Here is a 22312-nt window from a genome sequence, read left to right on the forward strand (position 1 = left end):
GTACAAGACAAATGCCTAACCATAGAATTTATTAGACCCAGCAGCTGTATGTTAAGACTTCTGGAACAAATGTTGATCGCTCGTCTTGAAACTGCCCTACAAACTAAACAGGAAAAGTGGCAGGGACAGCTGAATCTTCCTTAAAATGTGATACGCATGTTAATAATGTAAATTACCGAGCTCGATAGCTGCAGTCGCTTACGTGCGGCCAGTATCCAGTAATCGGGAGATAGTGGGTTCGAGCCCCACTGTCGGCAGCCCTGAAGATGGTTTTCCGTGGTTTCCCGTTTTCACACCAGGCAAATGCCGGGGCTCTATCTTAATTAAGGCCACGGCCGATTCCTTCCCCTTCCTAGGCCTCTCCTATCCCATCGTCGCCATAAGACCTATCTGTGTCAGTGCGACGTAAAGCAAATAGAAAAAAAATGTAAATTACGATATTTCCACCTGGTGACAGTTTCACGATGTCCCCTTACATATACAAAAGTTACATGCTAGCAATCCTTCCCTAAATCAATGTTCTATCGGTCAAGGGAATGACCCTTTCTTGACTGTCGGCAAAACAATTCAGTGCAATGTAAACAATTTGTTTCCTGTTGGATGTGAAATCGGGTGAGTTAAGTATGTTCTTGCAGCAAGTCAAGAAATATTCATTGTCAGTTCAAGCAAATGTCCTGCGAGAAAATAGGTGAAATCGTGTTATATTTCGATATTCCTAAATCAGGTCATAAACATGTGAATTGCGTATCACGAAACAGGGTTTGTATTATCAACAGTCTATTAAAGAATGAACAATCTCAAGTTTCAAATGTTTGAGCCGGGCTGAGTGGCTCAGGCGGTTGAGGCCCTGGCAGGTTCGATCCTGGCTCACTCCGGTGGTATTTGAAGGTGCTGAGATACGCCAGCCTCGTGTCGGGAGATTTACTCGCACGTAAGAACTCCTGAGGGACAACATGCCGGCACCTCGGCGTCTCCGAAAACCACCAAAATGTAGTTAGTGGGACGTAATTATTATTATTATTATTATTATTATTATTATTATTATTATTATTGTTATTATTATTGTTATTATTATTATTATTATCCGACCCAGCGTGCACACATACAGAGAGAGAGAGAGAAGGAGCGGTTTTTTTTGTTTTGTTTTTTGTTTTCACACGGTCACAGCTTGTTATCAGCAAAGCTTTACCTGTCGTATTCATTCAACTTTTCCTTTAGGCCCTACTAGGAAACATTATTACATTGTTTCAGTTAATTCTTTTCCGTTTTTACGAATCAAATGACCTGAATCCATCCTATTTTCATTGTGTTGTAAAGATTGAGTTCTGATCATCTATAGCATATGGGTATTTTTCATAGTGGTTTTTCACGTCGCATCATTGTGACCGGTTTTGTGGCGACAGAATAGGAAAGTACTACGACTAAAAATAAAAAAATAAAAAGAGTCCGTGATCTTAGTTACGCTTTAGCCTCAACATTTGCCAGGTGTGAAAATCTTAAACCCTTTCAGGACTGCCGATAGTGGATTTCGAGCCCACCATCTACCGAATGCAGGCTACCAGCTACACGGCTGGAACCGCGCTCCCAACTCGTTCGATTTACAGCAGAGTTTACTTTCGGGGTGAACTTTCTTGTTTTTGATTTGATTTGATACCTTATTTATTGGCGGTGATTTAGGGCTCTGGCCCTTTCTTAACTTAACCACTGTTTGCTAATTCGACTAAAATGCTAACAAAATTAAACAATCCAAACAGAGTTAGTGGCTGAGTGGTTTGAATCACGTAGCTATTAGCTTACATTCGGAAGATGGTGGATTCGAATCGCACTGTCGACAGCCCTGAGGATGGTTTCCCGTGTTCACACCAGGAAAATGCTGGCGCTGTATCTTAATTAAGGCCTCGGCCGCTTATTTCTCATTCCTAGCCCTTTCCTATCCCATCGCCGAGATAAGACGTATCTGTGTCGGTGGGACATAAAGCAAATTGTAAAAAAAAAAGAAATCCACAGCTGTTAATAATAATTTCAGTCGCAATAGGAGAATAATGTAGCAAAAGCTAAAAGCAAAGCCATCTCCGTACAGACCATGGAGGCCCTTGGAGGAGTGTAATGCCTCCATTATTCGATATTTAGTGGACAGTTGCTTGAAGTCCGGTCACTTTTGTCCCCAGCAATTAACATGACACTGCATCCTGAGTGAATCTCTGGGCCATGTACTTCTCTGGAAGTAGAAAATGAAAATCCACAGCCTGTTTCCAGTCATTCGACCGGGTCAGGAATGGAACGAATGAAACCCCCCTCGAGCGGCGAGGATAGGAATTGTGCCAGCTGCCGAAGCCTGTAGCATTCATCTAGGGCAATGATTAATGACTGACAGATGAAATGAAATTATTTTGAAGAGTGTTGCTGGGAAATATGGTAGGGAAAAGGGTATACCCAGGCGAAAACCTGACCCGCCTCCGCTTTGTCCAGCACAAATATCGCATGCACAAATATCGCGGAACCCACTGGTTAGAGGCCGGCGCTGCCGCCTGAACAGAGGCTTTCTGGAAGTAGGAATCAAAGAAAATTTTCATTAACTCTTTCTGAAAGTTTCCTTCCCTATTCCATGTACATTAACGTCACTACAAACATTATATAGCCAAGAATAATTCATTACTTGTGTGTTGGACAGACCTAGGCTCCAGCCAGGCTGTTCATGTATCACGAATCACGAAATGACATGCGACATGAAAACAGAGTAGTGATTACTTGCGTGAGGTATCCCTGCACAGAGTTGTTCATTATATCGGCTCATTTGTATTGCAGTATCTCGTTCTGAAATATTCGAGATATTTGAAGATTTTATTTATTTATTTATTTATTTATTTATTTATTTATTTATTTATTTATTTATTTATTTATTTATTTATTTATTTATTTATTTGTGAAAGGCTCCAACGAGCAAAGCTCACCTTAAGGGGCTGTATGCATTGGACATCGCATAATATGCAGCTGATAAAATTAGAACACTTTCAATGTGTGCTAGAGAACGGTAAGCTACAATGAAATTCTACATCAAAACTACTACAATAATACTCATCAAAACAAAACAAAAACCAGAACAAAATTGAAAGAAACTAAATTATAGCCGAACTGATGACAAAATACGATGACACTTAATTTATTTGGTTATTCACGGAAAATTATTTTTAAATCAGGTAGGGCTGAAACAAGAATTTCTTTAAGTTTAAATGTTTTAATAGTTAAAAGATTTTTCCCAGTTTACACAAATTCTGTTCGGATATAATTCGCCGACTCTCCTTGTTATCTGAGAAGGCTGCTGTTTGAATTTCCATTAGATTCAGTATATAATTAAAAGTTGTATTTTACAGATAACTATTCCGAAACAATAAAGAAAAAGTTCAGAATATTGTATTTTTAAATATGCATAGGCGCTAATGTGAGCGCGCGCGGTTTCAGGTCTTAAAAGTAACAGTATTACAACTTCGTATTCTTAAATAAAACAATTGATCTGGGATATTATATTTATGAGGGCAATGTGCTATAGATTTATTATTATTATTATTATTATTATTATTATTATTATTATTATTATTATTATTTTGCCGGGCTGAGTGGCTCAGTCCGGTGGTATTTGAAGGTGCTCAAATACGTCGGCCTCGTATCGGTAGATTTACTGGCACGTAAAAGAACTCCTGCGGGACTAAATTCGGGCACCTCGGCGTCTCCGAAAACCCTAAAAGTAGTCGGTGGGACGTAACGGAAATATTATTTTGTTTACGGTTTGATATGTTGCACCGACACATTTATGGCGACGATGGGACAGGAAAGGGCTAGCAGTGGGGAAAAAAGCAGCCATGGCCTTAATTAAGGTAAAACAGGAAGACCATCTTCAGAGCTGTCGACAGTGGGGTTCGAACCCACTATCTCCCGAATACTGAATTCTGGCCGCGCTTAGGCGACTGCAGCTATCGAGCTCGGTGTAAGTTTATCAACGAAGATATGTGCATCCTTCTATTCCTTGAATTCCGGTTTTGATACTACTACTACTACTACTACTACTGCTACTATTATTATTAAATGTTTTCATTCCTCCCCTGAAGGGGGAGACGGACGTGCTTGACGGTGACTTCGTCTCTCGGGCCAGGAGATTTGTATAGGAGATGATGATGTGGGGAGAATGTGAGAGGGTTGGCGACCGTGGCCTGTACTAGGAACTGTACCGGCATTCGCTTTGGTGCCGGAGAATGGAAAACGACCGAAAACCATTCTCAGGACAGCAGACTGTGAGGACCAGCCCCTCTCCGTCTGCCGAATACAGAAGCGTAGAGCCACTGTACAGTCAAGGCCACCCCTCCTCTGCTCGGTTGGAGTGCAGAGCTGTCGGACCACGGACCAGCCGTGGCCACTCGTGCGCCGAGACCCACTCTGTATCTGCCGACCTCGGTTTCTGGCAAGTCTACTCTATGCTTTGTAGATCATTGTTGATCTTTGCCCCAACAAGTTGATCATGGCCCCTTGAACTTAGTCCAGCTTGGCGGCTTTGACGAAGTTAACGCTCTCGGCTATTTTCGTCGTACGTAAGCAAATAATTTCGAAGGAAGATAATGTTACCCGTGTAGTTACATCTACATTGCGATTATGGTAATTACGGTGTAACTTCAGCGTTGGTGGAGGTGCAATTTTCACGTAGGCATACAGAATGTATAAAAAGCACTTGCCTAGGGAATTACGGTATATATTACTTGTAGATTTTAAAAGCACCTTGGTTAGTGCAATGGAGAAACCGCGTGTGGTTATTTATAGCGCCTGTTATTTCTCGTATCTTTGGGCTAAAGTATTTCACAATGGATTATACAGGATGAAACGAAATCTTTGCGAATAATGACAATTTGAAATGTAGTCACGTCCACGTAGTTCGGATTCGCTTAAAAATGGAGGTCCCGTGGCTGTTGTCTCGATATATATATATGTATATAAAATGACTGATTCATCATCGCCGAGCGAAAACTACTGGGCATAAAGAAATGAAATTTTTGAAATACATTTATATTGCAGTGTCGGTGCTCATTAAGTAAGGAATTTTGGATATTCCGTCGCTAAGGGGGATGAAAAGGGGAGCAAATTTTAAAAATTAGTATATCTCTATCTCAAAAACTTACCAATTTTCATGTCTTTAAACTGTTATTTGGAATTTCCTTTAAAAATAAAGGAACATGTTTTTTTCTTCTTTTTTTTCGGATAAGCTACTTAACGGGGGAGGAAAAGAAGTGAAAAGGGAGTTGAATTATTTTTATGAGGATACTTATATCTCAAAAACTGAAGACGTTACAGGCGTGGAAACAGGTATTTAGAATCCCCTTTAAAAAATAAAGAAACAAGTATTTTCTTTTTGTTTTCGACATGTACAATTCTATGTCGCATGTTCCAGAGTTAGCTCTGCCAGTAGCCTGCTCATCTTAGCTCTAAAAGGCAATACCGTTACGAAGAGGTTCTTGGGCTAATGAAACTCAATTATTCAGTAGTTTTTACACTTCAGGAATTTTCAAATGTCTTAGTGCAGCACAGTGGAACGATTACTTTTATCAGATTAAGAAATCCACGCGAGCGATGCCGCGGGTGACAGCTAGTTGTCCCATAAAACTAAAAGGACTTTATAGCGACTTAATTACAGGACTGTTGTGTTTCGGATATTTTGCATCTGTTCACACAGTCTGAGTTTCCATTTATAATTTAGGCTACATCGCAATATAGTTGAAGAGGTACTGCTATTTTGATAATGCGTTACTTGTTAGGCGGGAAATTTACGTGTTAGGACTTCAGATGGGGACAAAACCTTAATTTACTCAAAACAGTTTTAATTTTCAAAAATTATTTGTAAGTTATGCCCAAACTGTATGGACCTTTTACAAATTGCACTAGCTTGCTGGAAGGAAAGATCGCAATTAAGATGACTTCGAATTATAAGGAGAGTTAAACCCTCTAATGTCTGTAATCGTGAAGAATAGTTTGTAAATGTCCGAAATGTTACAATGGCAATATTATTTTTACACCGTAATGATTTAATGAGGACGTTTTGACAGAATGCGGTAGGGAAGAATAAATTTATTTCCTTTGCTTTAGGCACTTTGAAGATCGGAGTACCTCTTATACATGACCTCCACGCCCGGATCCATGGCTAAATGGTTAGCGTGTTAGCCTTTGGTCACTGGGGTCCCGGGTTCGATTCCTAGCCAGATCGGGGATTTTCAACTTCGCCTGGTTAATTTCTCCGGCTCTGAGGCTGGGTGTTTGTGTTCGTCTTTAATGTATAAGTTCAGTTCATCAAATCACTTAATAATGAGTACTTAAAATCAGAAACATACAAAATTGTAGCTGGCTAAATGGTCGTTAGGACCGAAAGCCAATATTTTAAAAAAGGAAAAAAAAAACTTCCGCTACATAGCTTAGCTTATCATCATGAATATTCTGAGTCGAGTATTCGGTACCTCGTTAATGTCTGTTAAACTCTTCAGTCCGTAGGTTAGTTGTATCCTCAAAGAGAATCGCCAAAGGTTATGCTTAGGGAAAGTAGTATTTAGTCACGAATAGGTTAGAATTCAAACGTGTTTGAACAAGGCGCAAGTATCATGTACCCGCTCTACAGTTATGTCTGTGAGTTGCATAAATTTTAGGGGTTCTGATAGTTCAGATCGCTGATATTTATGCAAATCTCACTGCAGAACCGTCTTGCGGGTAGAAGACACTTGCGCCTTGGATAAATACGTTTGCATTCTAACTTACGCGTGCCTAAGAATCTTTTCGCTATTGCTGTTATAGGGAAAACCTGAAAAAACCTATGGCGGTGCCATAATGAGGCCTACAAAGCAAGATGAGGAATGAGGTAGCTTGCTATTGCTTTCACTGGACCAGAACGTGCTAGAAATTTCATTCTTGCATAACTCGTAGAACTACTCAAATTTTGTTGCCAGATTTCTGCTTCTTTTTCTTCTTGACCTTTGCAATACTTTATTGCTGGGCACTTGATGTGAGTTTGGCCTAGTTTTAATGACCAGATGCCCTTCCTTACGCCGACGCTATATGGGGTTTGATTCACTATTGCGTGTTTCTGTGGTGTAGCGGTTTGCATGTAGATAAAGAGGAGTGTATTAAGATGAACGCAAACTCTTTCGCCCCGAGCCAGAGGAATTAATCATACGCTATTAAAACCGTCGACCCGACCGGAAATCAAACCTGGGGCTCTCTGAACCGAAGGTCAGCGCTGACTATTTAGCCAACGAGCCGGACGCCACATTTATTGTTAAACTGTTAAGGGGATATGGGCTCCTAAGAATAACTTGTTCTTTTACCTTTAGATTGTTCGGCTTCATGGCTGAATGGTTAGTGTGCTGGCTTTTGGTCCAGAGGGTCCCGTGTTCGATTCCCGGCCAGGTCGGGGGTTATAACCTTCATTGGTTAATTCTGTGGCTCGGGGGCGAGTGTGTGTGCCGTTTTTATCACTAGAATTCATCATAGGTTGCGCCGTATCCTCACAGACGTGCAAGTCGCCTGTACGGCGTCAGCTTGAAAGACCTGCAACAGGCCTCTTCGGAGGCCACACGCCATTATGAAGTCCAGATTACAATTTAAAAGGCCGGGATGAGTGGCTCAGACGGTTAAGGCGCTGACCTTCTGGCCCCAGCTTGGCAGATTCGATCCTGGCTCAATCCGGTGGTATTTGAGGGTGCTCAAATACGTCAGCAGCGTGTTGGTAGATTTACTGACACGTAAAAGAACTCCTGCGGGACAAAATTCCGGCACTTCGGCATTTCCGAAAACCGTAAAAATTAGTTGGTGCGCCGTAAAAACAATAACATTAATATTATTACAATTTAAGAGTATGAAGCTAAAAAGGAATCAAAAGGCTAGATTTTAGCTTAAAAGCTGACCAAGGTAGCCTTCAGTTAATGTAGGTATGTAATCTTTACAATTAATAGTTAAATGAAAACAGATTTTTTTTTAACATGCATTCGAAACTGGGCCCATAAAATGTCTCTGTAATATTCTTACTACGCTCAGTCAGGATCTGTCCCGCGAGAATCGATCCTTGTAGTGTGGGCCCCGCTAGAATCGATCCTTGAAGTAGTGTGGGCCCGGATGTACAGTGTTGTACGCTGTTCCTACCTGGGCTGGCGGCCTTGAGTTCATTACATAGAAATCTGGGTACGTTGACCAACCAGTTTGTTAGTGCCGACGTAATGTAACGGGATGTACCGGCCCTAGAGACGGGCGCGAGGGGGATATACTCGAATCAGCCGACACATTCCTACCTGTGTTATCGTTCTGTGGCCTGGTCTTCCATTACCCAAAGAGTGTCCCCCTCAAACGTTTGAATCAGCTACTTCCTTATGGCTTTACAAGTTCCAGTAATCACTGTTTTAAGAATGAGGAGTAAGTTCACTTTGCTTGTTCAGGTAAGCCTACCCTATGTGCCTGTTGTAGTTGGGCGTACATGAATTCGTACGGAACATTACCTCCATTGCTCTTTTCGTAGAATACCATGCAAGATGTACACTCTACCGCACAAAAATTGGCCGACGAAGAAATATTTAATTTTATACATTCTCGAAACGCGAGGATATTTGTAAACAGGATAGCCGGTGGTCGAAGAACGTGCATAAGAATCTCGTTTATCCGGGTTAAGTGGGACCGGGACTGATCAGAATTATCGAAAATCCGGATAATCCGGAAAAGCTGAAAAATAAGTACAGTACATGTTATATAATCTATTAACATCAGTTGTACAGTAATACCTTTTTCCAATTGTACAAAAAATATAAGAACACTTTTCGTAGATTTACGACTCTGTTTTATGCACTAAAATAATCTGAGAGGTTTTTTTTTTTCTGTCTTACATTTGTACAGCGTTTGCGCGCAGCACGATCATGAAGACGTTTCACTAACAATAGTTCTGCCGGTGTGGTTTCAGTTAAGGATTCTAAATAGGCCATCAGTTTGTCCAGCTGCATTGTTGCCTCTACATGAGTCATTGTTTCTTCTGATGAAGCGCCGGCTTCATTTTCGAATTTACCATCAGTTAATTAATAGTGCGTTGCATTCAGAAGAGCGTGGGTTCGAATCCCACTTCAGCCGTCATGGGAATGGTTTTCCACGGTTTCCCATTCTCAATTCCAGGGGAAAGCCGGGACGGTACCTTTGAAAGACAGTGGCCGAATTCCTGTCCGTAACTATCCTTGGTGGAAAAGACATTCAAGAAGAGTAGACGCCGTAAAAGAAATGTTATACAAGTAAAAATAAATGTTTATTATTTTCGATCCGGATAAACCGGAGATACGGATTAATGAGGGACGGATAAACGAGGTTCTTGTGTACGTTTATTCTATTTCAAGCAAGAGGATTTTGAAATAGTCATCTGCGGCAGACAATTTTTTGTGCACTTTAGTGTAAATCATCTTCCTAAAGAAATAAAATGTTAAAAAATTTAAAAAGCTATAAAGATGATTATTGCTCTGTTGACTTTAAGTCAATTGGATTGGTAATGAGAATTTCAGCTATAGTGTACCATAAGAAAGCTTTTTTCCCACTTATTCAAGGCATTGTTGTTGGTACAGAGTGGTTGGAAACAACGTTACCTGGGTATATGTGCGTTAGAGGATTGGTCTTACTAATAAATAATATGAAAGAAAACTAATTCGATATCTCCGGCTGTTGTTATTTTATCAACTTCTGAAGTTAGCTAATCAGATAGCTTCGCGGGCGAATTCAAATGGGCTTTGCGAGGTGATATTGCTAAATCTGCGCGTGACTAAAGACCGGCTTGAGGGCTATGCTGAGATATCAGCATGAAACACACACACACACCCCGTTGGTTTCAACCCGTGTGGCTGTGGCGCGATCCTGTCAGCTTGGAGGTCTGTGTTCCAATCCCTCCTCGGGCAAAGTTTTATTTCTTCGACTGGTGCTCTCAAGCCGGTCTTGAGTCACGTACATATTTAGCAACACAGCCCATGAAACGTATTTCAATTCGCTCGCGAAGCGATCTGATTAGTTAACCTCATAAGCTGATAAAATAACGGCGCGAGATATTGAATCGCTTTTTTTTTTTTCAAATTATTTATCAGTATGACCAACTCGCTGATACCTGATTCACGTCGTTTTTAACCATCCTGTATATGCTGCCTCTATAATTCATAGACTTCAAATACTCTTTGGTCCTAATTCCTCTGATAGCGTGCCGAGCACAGCGGCCTTCGCGCATGCGCTCCGTGTCGGACTTGGCTATTTTTCTTTGGTAATTCCCAAATAGTCCTCTATGTGTTGCTGCTTTTGCTGGCATTGATTTCCGTATCTTTTGGGGCCATGTTTTCGATGCAACATACAGTTTTGATGACTTTCTCCATTTTTTAATTTTTAACTTAAAAATAACATATTTCTTGGTTATGAAAGAATGTTCTGAAGTCGTCAATTTAAGCCCTCACTTGTTTCTTTGTTTTCAACTTTTTAAAATACAGTGAGTCAACGCTTAGTTTCGAAATCTACATTTGTAATAATGTTACATCTATAAATATTAATTCGGACGAAATTTATTTGTATTATAAAATTGGCAACTCTTATTACTGTGAAGAACGCAGTTTGTCCAGTTGGGATACGATGTGAACGAAGGGAGCTCTAAGCGTTTGAAATGACCCTTGTTTTCGTAACGCCATTATAGTCGATGTGGATTTGGAGGAAGGTGGCTATGGGATTCATGTTTTAAATGATATTAACAAGTCGAGGAAAAAAGATACAAACTGAGAGGACTCTAGTACGGGGGGATTAGCGTAAAATCTTGTAGAATATACCGTAATAAAATATTTCTTCCTTATATAACTGTATATTACTAGGTTTTGTGTATATACTCGAGGTATGTTTCACTACTGAAATCACTTCAGGTGCTCTCAAAATGTCCACCGTTAGCATCCAGACATTTTTGATTGGGGTGAAACACTGCACGAGCAACGGTGTTCACAGGTAGAGAGCCCTGCGCGGATATACAAAATATTATCCGCATCCACACTTCCTTCATCCTCACCCGCATCCTCGAATGGTTATCCGCGGATTTTGTAAATATTTAACTGTATTACCTTTGTTCCTTCCTTCCTTCCACTTATTGCGGGCAGGAGACAGTTAGGCTTAGGTCAGATTTACGGCTTTATGGACTCAAGGCTCTTTATATATCGCCATTCCCCATACCAATGTCAAGGGTCGCCGAACCACAAGCAACAATAAGAGTATACCTGAGTGAAATTCAATAAAATTCATTATATAAAGATTATCAGCAAAATTATCCGCAGTGCCATACTTTTTTATCCGCCAAGACACTAAATCCGCGGATATCCACACGCCACCTCAATTTCTTCCCATGGTGCAGGCAGTGTATCTGATTATTGATGGTACACCACATCCTTCAATTCGAGGGCTGTTAAGTTTGGCTCAAGTGGAGGGGATTCAGCAGCACCTCTTCGTCCTATCCAACGTCCTGGTAGGATGTCATCAAAATACTCTCACATCACGATGGTAGTGTGGTTGATGATGATGCGTCGTGCTGGAATGAAAAATGCTCATCCGCACAGAGCACATGGGTGCAGTCCTCCCCCCCCCCCCCCCCCCCGTAAATTTACTTTTTCTCCACATGAATTTTCTGGAGCCCAGTGAAAACACAATTTTGGGTTTCATTTAAACAGAGCTTCGTAAGACAGTATTGAACATTCTCCATTTTCACTTTCTTCTTACATGTTCTCCGCTTGAAAATACCCCTTCAGAATTGTAACTTGTTTGAATGTAAAACGTGTCTACGCCATTTTATTCGATTCTTCTGTCGGTTACTAGGTGGCGTAGCGATGCTAGCCTCTTGAGAGACAACTTAACACTAACCCTGCTGCCATAATTCAATACTCGCTTTGCCAGTGAATTTGCGTAGTTGTAACGTCACAAGTTGCTTTATGCACAGTGACGAACTACATCGTGATACAAAAAGTGATCGGCTGAGAATTTCTAGTCCTCGAGTACAAGGACAATAAAAAAAGAGATTATCAGAGATAAGTCTTCGTTCAGCGAGCGAGTTGGCGAGTTTAGCTTTCAGTCTGCATTCCGAAGATGGTGGCTTCAAATCCCACAATCAGCAAGGAAAAACAAACAACTAATGGGAGGATAGTGTAAGTCATACTCTTCTTACTTCTCACATCATTCACCATTGTTCAATAAAATATTCATAATTGCACAAAACATCTGCAAAGTATACATGACTAAATAAAACTATGTAAACATTTCAATTTGATTTATCACTTCCAATTACAACACGCAAGAGACGTTTCAAATGCATAGCTGTAACAACAGCACCTTGTACAGCCTACATGTGTATGTTTTTTACAAGACTGTATAAAATGATAAATGCAGTGTGGTATTAACTTCTGAATACGAACTGCTGCCAAAGAAAACTTGAGAATCTATTACAGTCCCTTTTGTCATTGAATGTAGAAAAACACGGCGTACTATGGACAGAATAGGAAGAAAATATTAACGTTGTGAATCGGCTGTTAGTGCAGTCGGAGATATCGCGAAGCGTTCTCCATTCATAATTCAGTGCGTCACATCCCTGAATGTTCGCATATTATTATTATTATTATTATTATTATTATTATTATTATTATTATTATTTTCAGTCTCCGTAGCGTAAAGTTTAGTGTTATTAGCTGCCGTCCTCGGGGGTCCTGGCTCTATTCCCGGTACTTCCAGAAATTAAAAGTACAGGAGGGCTGGTATGTGATTGAAATGGTACATGCAGATCACCTCCAATGGGGGTGTACCTGAAAAGAGCTCCACCACCTCGGGATGAGCACTCAGGTAAAGTAAAAAGCAGAGTCCCTCACAAAAGTCAGGTTCTAAAGTTTGTCCAATAAGAGAAGGGTTCTGACAGATGCGGCCGTGACGAGAACTACTGCGAAAACAATGGCGAACTGCGTTGCGAGATATCCATCAGTTGATTTGTTGTTAAATCTCCGAATGGTGTATCTGCGTCGGTTTTCGTAATGCAATTCTTTTTTTTTTTTTTTTTTCGCTTCCGTAAGCTACGAAATGTACATATTCGATCAACCGACAGCATGCATTCTTAAATATTATCACCCGTACTGTAATGATATTGCCATAAAATAGAAATAGAGGAGGGCACGTAATATTAGCTGAAAAATCCATCTGTCATAACGCATAAAGAAAACAGGCACTCAATACAGCCATTATAACGAAGTAATACACTCCTGTAATACATACATGTATTTAAATGACAAGCTATAATACATGTAGGCCTATGCACGGAATGACGGCTATAAATAATCACAGATACCGTATTAGCCTAGGTACTTCTAAGCAACTGAACCACGTTGGAAATGCGCGGATAAATAACAGCTGACCGAGCGATCGCAGTGCTCGAAGTCAGAACCCTTCTCTTATTGGACAAGCTGTAATAATTCTATCCCGAGAAAGCATACAAACAGCCCCACCCCTTCTTCTTTTTCTTAAAGTTTACGTTATTTATCGTTTAGTGTAGTCTTATGCCATCCATAGCAAATATTCCTTAACCACACACAATTTTCCGTTAAACTTTTACACAGACGTTGGACTGTCAAGGGTATAGAGAAACAGCACTATCTAACACAATCCTTTAATTTTCACTTAAAATAGGCCACGCCTTCAACTTATTAGGTCGTGTTGAGTACAGACAGTACATGCCGAAGGGATGTTCCACCCCCAGAGGCCCGGGTTCGATTCCCGGCTCTGCGACGAAATTTGAAAAGTGGTTCGAGGGCTGGAACAGGGTCCACTCAGCCTCGGGAGGTCAACTGAGTAGGGGGGGGGGGGTTCGATTTCCACCTCGGCCGTCCTCAAAGTGGTTTTCCAGTTTTCCACTTCTCCTTCAAAGCAAATGTCGGGATGGTACCTAAGGCCACAGCCGCTTCCTTGACTATCCCTTCCGACGTTCCCATCCTCCCACAAGGTCCCTGTTCAGCATAGCAAGTGAGTCCGCCTGGGCGAGGTACTGGTCTTCCTCCCCATTCGTATGCCCCCGACCAGAATTCTCACGCTACATGACACTGTCCATGGGGCGGTAAGGATGGGATCCCTCGCTGAGTCCTAGGGAAAACCAACCCTGGACGGTAAACGGATTAAGAAAGAAAGAAAGAAAGAAAGAAAGAAAGAAAGAAAGAAAGAAAGAAAGAAAGAAAGAAAGAACTTAAGGTATGTGTATTTCCAGAACAATGCTGTTGGGAAAATTATATGATCACCATCCTTTATTGTTTTCTGAAAGCAAAAACGTGTACAGTAGTTTCCCAACACAATCCGTTCTTTTCTTCTTCTTCACTCATTTCTTTTCCCCACCCTATGGTCTCCACATTACACAGTGCAATATGTTATAACGAATAAACATGCCACACCCCATTTAACTCATTCAGTGCCACCAGCACAAAACAAAAGCCAAAATACTGTAGTACACGCATGCACAGAAATGATGTCCCGATATTAACAAAGCATGGCGTCCCCCCACCCCCACCTAACCTCTTCGCTTAACGCACTGCTGCAGGTAGACAGCCCGCTACAAGACTGTTGTCAGTGGAATGGGCGCAGTGGTGGATATATAGCAATACACACACTGTGCCCTCAGCACTCCCCCTTCACTCTCTCCCTTCCTTTTCAGTACTGGAGTGAGGCAATGTTTATTGTCTGTCTGTCTGTCTGTCTGTCTGTCTGTCGGAACACCATTTCTGTGCATGCGTGCGCCAAATAGATTTTTATCTCAAACATCGATTTGTATTTCTAGTCGACGGTATAGTATAGAGGGAATCTTCCTACTCCTCTGTGGTAAGGAGAGAATATTGGGATATTTACAGTACAATGTTTGTTCTGGAGGGAATCGGGATTAAAAGTTGATCGCGGGAGGAAATTTAATCGCTCGTGCCTCCACCCTCCCAGTCATTGCACGTCCGTCTTCGTTAACGTATATTTGGGATTCGTTAACAAAATAACGGCCCAGTAATGAAGCTAAGTCCCTGAATTAGGTGGTGCTGTGCTCCTTGCCTTGGAATATGGCCAGCTGTTCTGTCGAATGAACACGCTCCCAACTGTCCGACTGCTTGTTCGACGATTTATTTACTGTTTGGGAGGTGGTACCTTGACACTTGTTCATTCGAAATAGTTCCCGTTTACTCACCTGTGGGGTATGTTATTTTCATAAAGTGTCTCATATTTCCGCAGTAATCATGCGAACATTTTACTGTTCTGTGAAAGGATAAGACGAAAACCATACAATTTCTATTGTGAGCTATTACCCTCGATAGCTGCAGTCGCTTAAGTTCGGCCAGTATCCAGTATTCAGGAGATAGTGGGTTTGAACCCCACTGTCGGCAGCCCTGAAGATAGTTTTGCGTGGTTTCCCATTTTCACACCAGGCAAATGCTGGGGCTGTACCTTTAAGGCCACGGCCGCTTCCTTCCCGCTCCTAGCCCGTTCCCGTCCCATCGTCGCCGTAAGACCTATATGTGTCGGTGCGACGTAAAACAAATTGTAAAAATATTTTTACTTGGGTAGTAGAATAACAAGTTGCTTTACTTCGCACCGACACATGTCTTATGGCGATGATGGGACAGGGAAGGGCTGGGAGTGGGAAGGAAGCGGTCGTGGCCTTCATTAAGGTACAGCCTCAGCATTTGCCTGATGTGAAAATGGGAAACCTGCCGACAAGTAGTATAACTAATGATGGCAAAAGTAAGAGGGACATAAAATGCACAAGCTTGGAAGACCTTTCATAAGAAAAGATATTTGCTCATTTCGAACATTGATAAAGGAATTAGAAAGATGTTTTTGAAGACTTTCGTCTGGAGCGTGGCATTGTATGGAAGTGAAACATGGACAATAACTAGCTCAGGAAGAAAGAGAATAGAAGCTTTTGAAATGTGGTGTTAGAGAAAAAGGCTGAAGGTAAGTAAGTAAACTCGTGTCCTCATCCAGAGGTGGTGCAGCTCTTTTCAGGCACACCCCCATTCTTAAATTTCTGGTAGTACCGGGAGTCGAACCCGGGCCCCCGAGGACGGCAGCTAATAACACTAACCGTTACGCTACGGAGGCGGACAATGCTGAAGGTGAGATGGGTTGATCGAATCACAAAGGAAGAGATACTGAATCGAACTGGTGAGAGGAGAATTACTTACCGAAATTTGACCAGAAGAAGAGAGAGAATGAAATGAAATGTCGCATGGCTTTTAGTGGTGGGATATCCCAGAACGGGTTCGGCTCGCCAGGTGCAGGTCTTTTTATTTGATGTCCGTAGGCGACCTGCGCGTCGTGATGAGGATGAAATGATAATGATGAAGACAGCACAAGCACCCAGCTCCCAGGCCATTCGAATTAACCAATGAAGGTTAAAGTCCCCGACCCAGCCGGGAATCGAACCCGGGACCCTCTGAACCGAAGGTCAGTACGCTGACCATTCAGCCAACGAGTCGGACAAGAGATAGAATGATAGAACACATCTTAAGACACCCAGGTCTTCCTCAGCGAGGGAAATGTAGGTGCGAAAAACAGCAGAGGTAGACCAAGGTATGAATATGACAAACCGATTACAGTAGATGCAGGATGTACTGCATTAGTTACGTAGAAATGAAAGGGTTAGCGCAGGATATGGTGACACGGAGAGCTGTATCAAACCAGTCTATGGACTGATGACCCAAACAATAATACTATGTGTTTAAAACGCCATTACATTGATTTCCTTATTTTTCGTTCGCTGAAGGTTTGTTATTTTATTAATTGAGGAAGTTCGGAGCACACGTCGCTAATTCCCAGGTGTTCGTCTTAATGGGACGTGCGCTAGCGGCTGCAGGTCATTGCTCCAGGCTATGCTGGTGACTTGGCACTTGTTTAATGGAGGACCGGTGTCAGCTGGGATACTGTCTAATTGCTTGGCGCATTCTGAATGACGTAAACCAGTAGAGAACGAGAAACTTAGGTAACTGTTCAAGAGAGTTGCCTTGTTTGACCCTCACCTTGCCCTGTCCGTACCCGACCTCGCTGCACTGGCTCAAGCATAGCAGCATTTTTCCCCACCCAGTAGTCTCTCTTCAGGCTGTTGTATAACTTATACGATAGCTCATCAGTTGCGTTCAAGATATTATGCCTGATCGTAATGCATGAGCTGATCTCGGTGGTTAAATTTGGATATACAGAAGTTGCACCCGGTGGTCAGTTTCCGCGCAGTAATCATCATCATCATCATCATCATCATCATCATCATCATTTCCCATTATCCATCTGTAGCCGCATAGGGGCAAATATGGTTCCTCTCCGCTTCCTTCGGTCTTTCCACCACTCCTCCTCCATCACTATGCCCCAGTCCAGGTTTCTTTCTTTAATACTGCGTTTGATTGTGTCCTTCCATCTTAATCGTGGTCATCCGCGGCCTCTCCTTCCTTTAATTTGCATTTCCATCACCTTTTGTAGCATTCTTTCATCACTCATTCCTTTATGTGCCAAAGCATCTTACTCGACTCTTCTCTATTCTATCATTTTTCCTCTCCAATTTCTTCCCGGATTTTCTCATTCCTTATTTTCTCTCTTCTGTATCATACTCGAGAACTTCATTTCGGTTGCCTGTATTGGACTGTCATCCTTCTTTATTTTCCAAGTTTCAGCTCCGTAAGTTGTTATGAATACAGAGTATGTTGCCTTTAACGAACGAGAAATAAGGAAACCAGTGTGAATGTATTTTAACACATCAGTGTTGCAGAATAATTCGCTGAACTTGGGACGGGTATGGTTAAAAATTGTGATTCAGACATTAATTAGTGACTCACAAAAGTATTCGTACACTAGAGGTATTTATAAATGAAAGATATTTAATGTTTGGATTGTGATATTTTTTACGAAAATGAAAAGGAATGCAGATTGTACATATGGACTTTAATCATTTCTGACCTTTACATAGGACACTGATAAGGAATATCACAAAATCATAACAATACAGTGCCACAGACGTATTCGTACGCATCGTAAAAGTCGTACGCCCACGAACCTGTTACGCAGGCGTAGCAGGGGGAGAAGTGATACTCCCAGGTGGCGGATAGGGGGGTCCTAACCGGCTTGCCGCCGGACTTGAGGGAAATAAAATACCTCTCGCGGACCAAACACACTACTCCCTGTTGGTGCGGGACGCACATGTAGAATACACCCGCGGTATCTCCTGCCTGTCGTAAGAGGGCGACCAAGGGATGATTGAATTAGAACCATGAAACTACTCTTGATTCGTACCATCATGCGGGGAACACCATGGGTTGCCTGTACTTCGGAGTGGTACCACTAAGTTGGTACGAAATAGGTTTGTGATTAGTAGCAGTAAAGAGGCTGGCCTGGGGGTTTCCAGTACCCGTGCGTCGTACCCATGTGACCAACACCGCGGGTCTGGGCGTGGCCTGTGAGTTGTACCGCTAAATGAGCGGCACCGTGGGTCAGCGTTGCCTGTGATTGATACCCACTATGTGAGGAACACCACGGGAATGCCGGCGCCCGTGATTAGTACACCTAGGTGGGGAACGTTATCGGTTTGCGTTGGCTCTGAGTGGCGCCATTGTGTGAGAAACACCATAGGTCTGCGTTCCCTGTACGAAGTGCAATCCTTGTGAGTAGTACCATCTTCTGTGGAACACCGTGAGTCTTCGCTACTTTTGATTAGTACCCCAACATGACAAATGCCATGGTTCTACTTTACTCGCGACATGTACCATTCTGTGGAGCCTTTGACGTGGATTTTGCACCCCTTTAGACATCAAGCATCATTGTGCTTTGTAAGTGGTCCCTTGGTAACTAATACTATTATTTACGATCTTTTTTTAGACTGATCCACTGTTTTGTTGTTTGTTTTTTGTTGGGTCCATGTCCATCCATTCATTCTTCATGGCATTTTTTATTTTATTTTGGTCAGTGGATGAATTTGAAGTTTTTGTTATTTCATTTCGTACCATTAGGGGCCGATGACCTCTATGTTTGGCCCCTTTAAACAACAAGCATCATCATCATCATCATCATCATCATCAGGTCGTACGCAGCACAAAAGTATGCATATAACACGAATGTTCTACGAATTAGTACTTGTTAGGATAACCTTTCTGTTGTATTACATTTTGTAGCCGTTCAGGCATTGATTTTACCAACTTGCTTGTTACTGATGGTGAAATAGCCTGCCATTCTTCATGAAGTTTTTCTTTAAGATCTGTAGCATTTCGAATGTCATGTCTTGGAAGTTGTTTTCCAAAGTGGGACCACACATTTTCTATAGGATTGATATTCTTCGATTGGGGAAGTATTTCCAGTACTTCAGGGCAATTATATAACAACCAAGTACGTACAAGTTATGACTTGTGCTTCGGGTCTTGGTAGAATTTGAAACTATTCTCTATGCCCATCTTTATAGCACTCTCTTTTAAATTATTCTTCAGTATGTCTACGTACTTGTATTGGTACATCGTGCCTTCAATGAAGACTAGATTTCCAACACAGCTGGAAGACATACAACCCCATACTAGTACTGAACCATCCCCGTATTTTATATATTGGAACTAAGATTTTTGATATTTAGTTCATTTGCCTTTATCCATGCTAGTTGCCTACCATCTGACCCAAAAATGTTAAATTTACTTTCGTCAGTAAATATAACTTCCTTCCAAAAATCCTCTGATTTCATTGCATATTCCACAACAAATGCAAATCTCTTTTTATAGCTACTCTCCCATTATAGTTGTTACTCCTTAACACTCGTCTTACAGTTTCTGCACTTTTACCAATATTGTTTTCACTGATGGAAACAATCATTGGAGCACTCGTTTTTGGGTTTTGTTTTATTTTATTTTATTTTTATTTTACTTTATTTCATTTTATTTACAATAAATCGTTCACCTCTTGGAGTCTAGAACGTCCTGATTTTGGTTCATCTCGAATCCTGTTTCCTTTCTTGAATTCCTTGATGATTGACTGGATTGTCGAAATTTATTTTCTCGTGATTTATTTAATCTGTTGGTATGTTTATCTTTCTTGAAATTATCAACTATCAGCTGACATAATTCAACGTACGTGTTTTTACATTTACGGGCCATTGTACCGTTTGTAGTAGGCTGTTGCGCTCTGTGTCTGTATCACAACTGCTATCTTGAGTGCATCCTCGGTTTCGTTTCCATTCAGGACAAAACCAAACCGATGTTTCAGATCTATGTACGAATACTTTTGTGATGTGTACGAATACTTGTTTGATGTGACGTTATTGTTTCAGTTACATTGCTTCACGTTTTGCAGGACACAACTGTTTTCTGTACCCAACCTGGGCTATTGACTGTACATTTCGCATTCATATTTTACCAATATTTAAACATTTGACGGTCATAATACTATTATTAACATTAGCAAAGCAAAGCATCTCCGTACAGGCCATGAAGGCCCTTGGAGGGGTGGAAGGTAAAGGCTCCCACTATCCGCAACCTCAGCACTTGATGGGATAGAGTTGTTAGCTCTACGCCCGGCCGCCTTTGTCCCCAGGAATTAACCTGGTACTCATTTTTGGTGTAGGCTGAGTGAACCTCAGGGCTATGTGCACCTCCGGAAGTGGAAATCTCGTTTCTTAAATTTTACGACTTCCTGACGGAGATTCGAGCCCACGTCCTTCCGGGTGAACCGAGCACGCTTTTATCGCCTCGGCCAGACAGCCCCTACTCCTGGCGATAAAATCCATACAATAAATAAGTGAACTGATGGCATCCTCTCTTTCAGCATCTCTAACAGAATTTTCTAATTCAACTCTTGTTCTCTTCCTAAGCCGGCGGCATTAAGTTTACGAGACCTAGTGTCGGTTTCCACGTTTTTAATGCCCCCTCCCCCTCTTTTGCGAATAACCTTATTCTTCGAAGAGCCAAGACTTCTTCCTTTTTTCCTTTCTGGTTAGTTTTGAGAAGAGATTGTTAGCTACATGTACCTTCCCATAAAACAGTAAACACCACCAGCATCTCATTGGTGTAGGCGATTAGGTGTTCTCTTTCCGATCCCAAGAAACAGGTTCGATCCCGACAAAAGTCACTAGCATATAGTTGATATCCGTCGTGATAAAGAACTCGTACGGGTCAAAATCCGACGATATCCCGGTGTTCCTTAAAGGGACTTTAAATAAATTAAATTAACATTTCCCATTGACTGACTGCTGAACACGGGACTACGTAGCCGCGGCGGTAACTGATGTGCTTGGTTTACTCGGAAACACGTGGTTTGATCATCCGTTAGGAAATTCGATTTCCACTTCTGTAGAGGCACACGGCCGAAGTTAGCTCAGCCTACATCAGCGTTCAATACCTTTGTAATTCCCAAGGACAGAGGCGGCCATGGATAGAGTTAATATCTAGGTGTTAATATATGGAATTATCTTCATTGGGGTAATCATATTAACGAGGTTGTTAAGAAAGGTTACTGATCCACATGGTTACGAGACCCGATTTGTTCGGGGTGATTTCCGACAAAGGAGTAGTGTTACGAAAATGTTTCAAACTTTGGGCTAGAAAGACGTGAGAGTAAGGAGACGAGATGTTCGACTAAATGGTATGTTTCAAGCTGTCAGTGGAGAGATGGCGTGCAATGACATTAGTACATAGATGAAGAAGCTTGAGCGGAACTTATAAAAGTAGGAAAGAAGATGAAATTGGCATTCAAGAGGACAAATTAGAGAAAATATTCATTTATAGGGCGGGAAGTACGGGATTGGAGTAATTTATCAAGGGAAATGTTCGATAAATTTCCGATTGATTGATTGATTGATTGATTGATTGATTGATTGATTGATTGATTGATTGATTGATTGATCTCTCTGTCCCACAATGCTGAGGTTATAGTTAGTGGAGGACTTTACCCTCCACTCCTCCAAGGGCCTTCATAAACTGTACAAGGATGACTTCAATTTTGCTGCTTTACTTGTTAGTTGAATATAGGTTTGACGGGAGAAGAATGAATGAAGAGACTGACATGAGAATCAGGAAGTGGAAAAAAATAATACGTTTCTTGAAAACGTAAGATGAAAGACGTTTAAACTCAAAGAACAAAACCTAGTGTCCTACACGTGGGAAACAGGAAGTCGATATAAAAAGCATAAGGAGCTGATGGCCTCTGTATTTGGCCACTTAAAACAGCAACCTTCACCATCGTCTAATATTTTTAAATATCATGATTCTCTTTAGAGAACAAAGGAAGAGAAACATCAGAA

General features: G+C 41.6%; 1 protein-coding gene across 1 annotated transcript in view; it reads left to right on the top strand.

The window, feature by feature from the left end:
• sn (fascin domain-containing protein singed) overlaps positions 1-22312 on the top strand; it is a 524541-nt gene that overhangs the window by 425201 nt on the left and 77028 nt on the right. The window lies entirely within an intron of this gene.

The sequence above is a fragment of the Anabrus simplex genome, chromosome 6, assembly GCF_040414725.1.
Source record: "Anabrus simplex isolate iqAnaSimp1 chromosome 6, ASM4041472v1, whole genome shotgun sequence".
Lineage (NCBI taxonomy): Eukaryota > Metazoa > Arthropoda > Insecta > Orthoptera > Tettigoniidae > Anabrus > Anabrus simplex.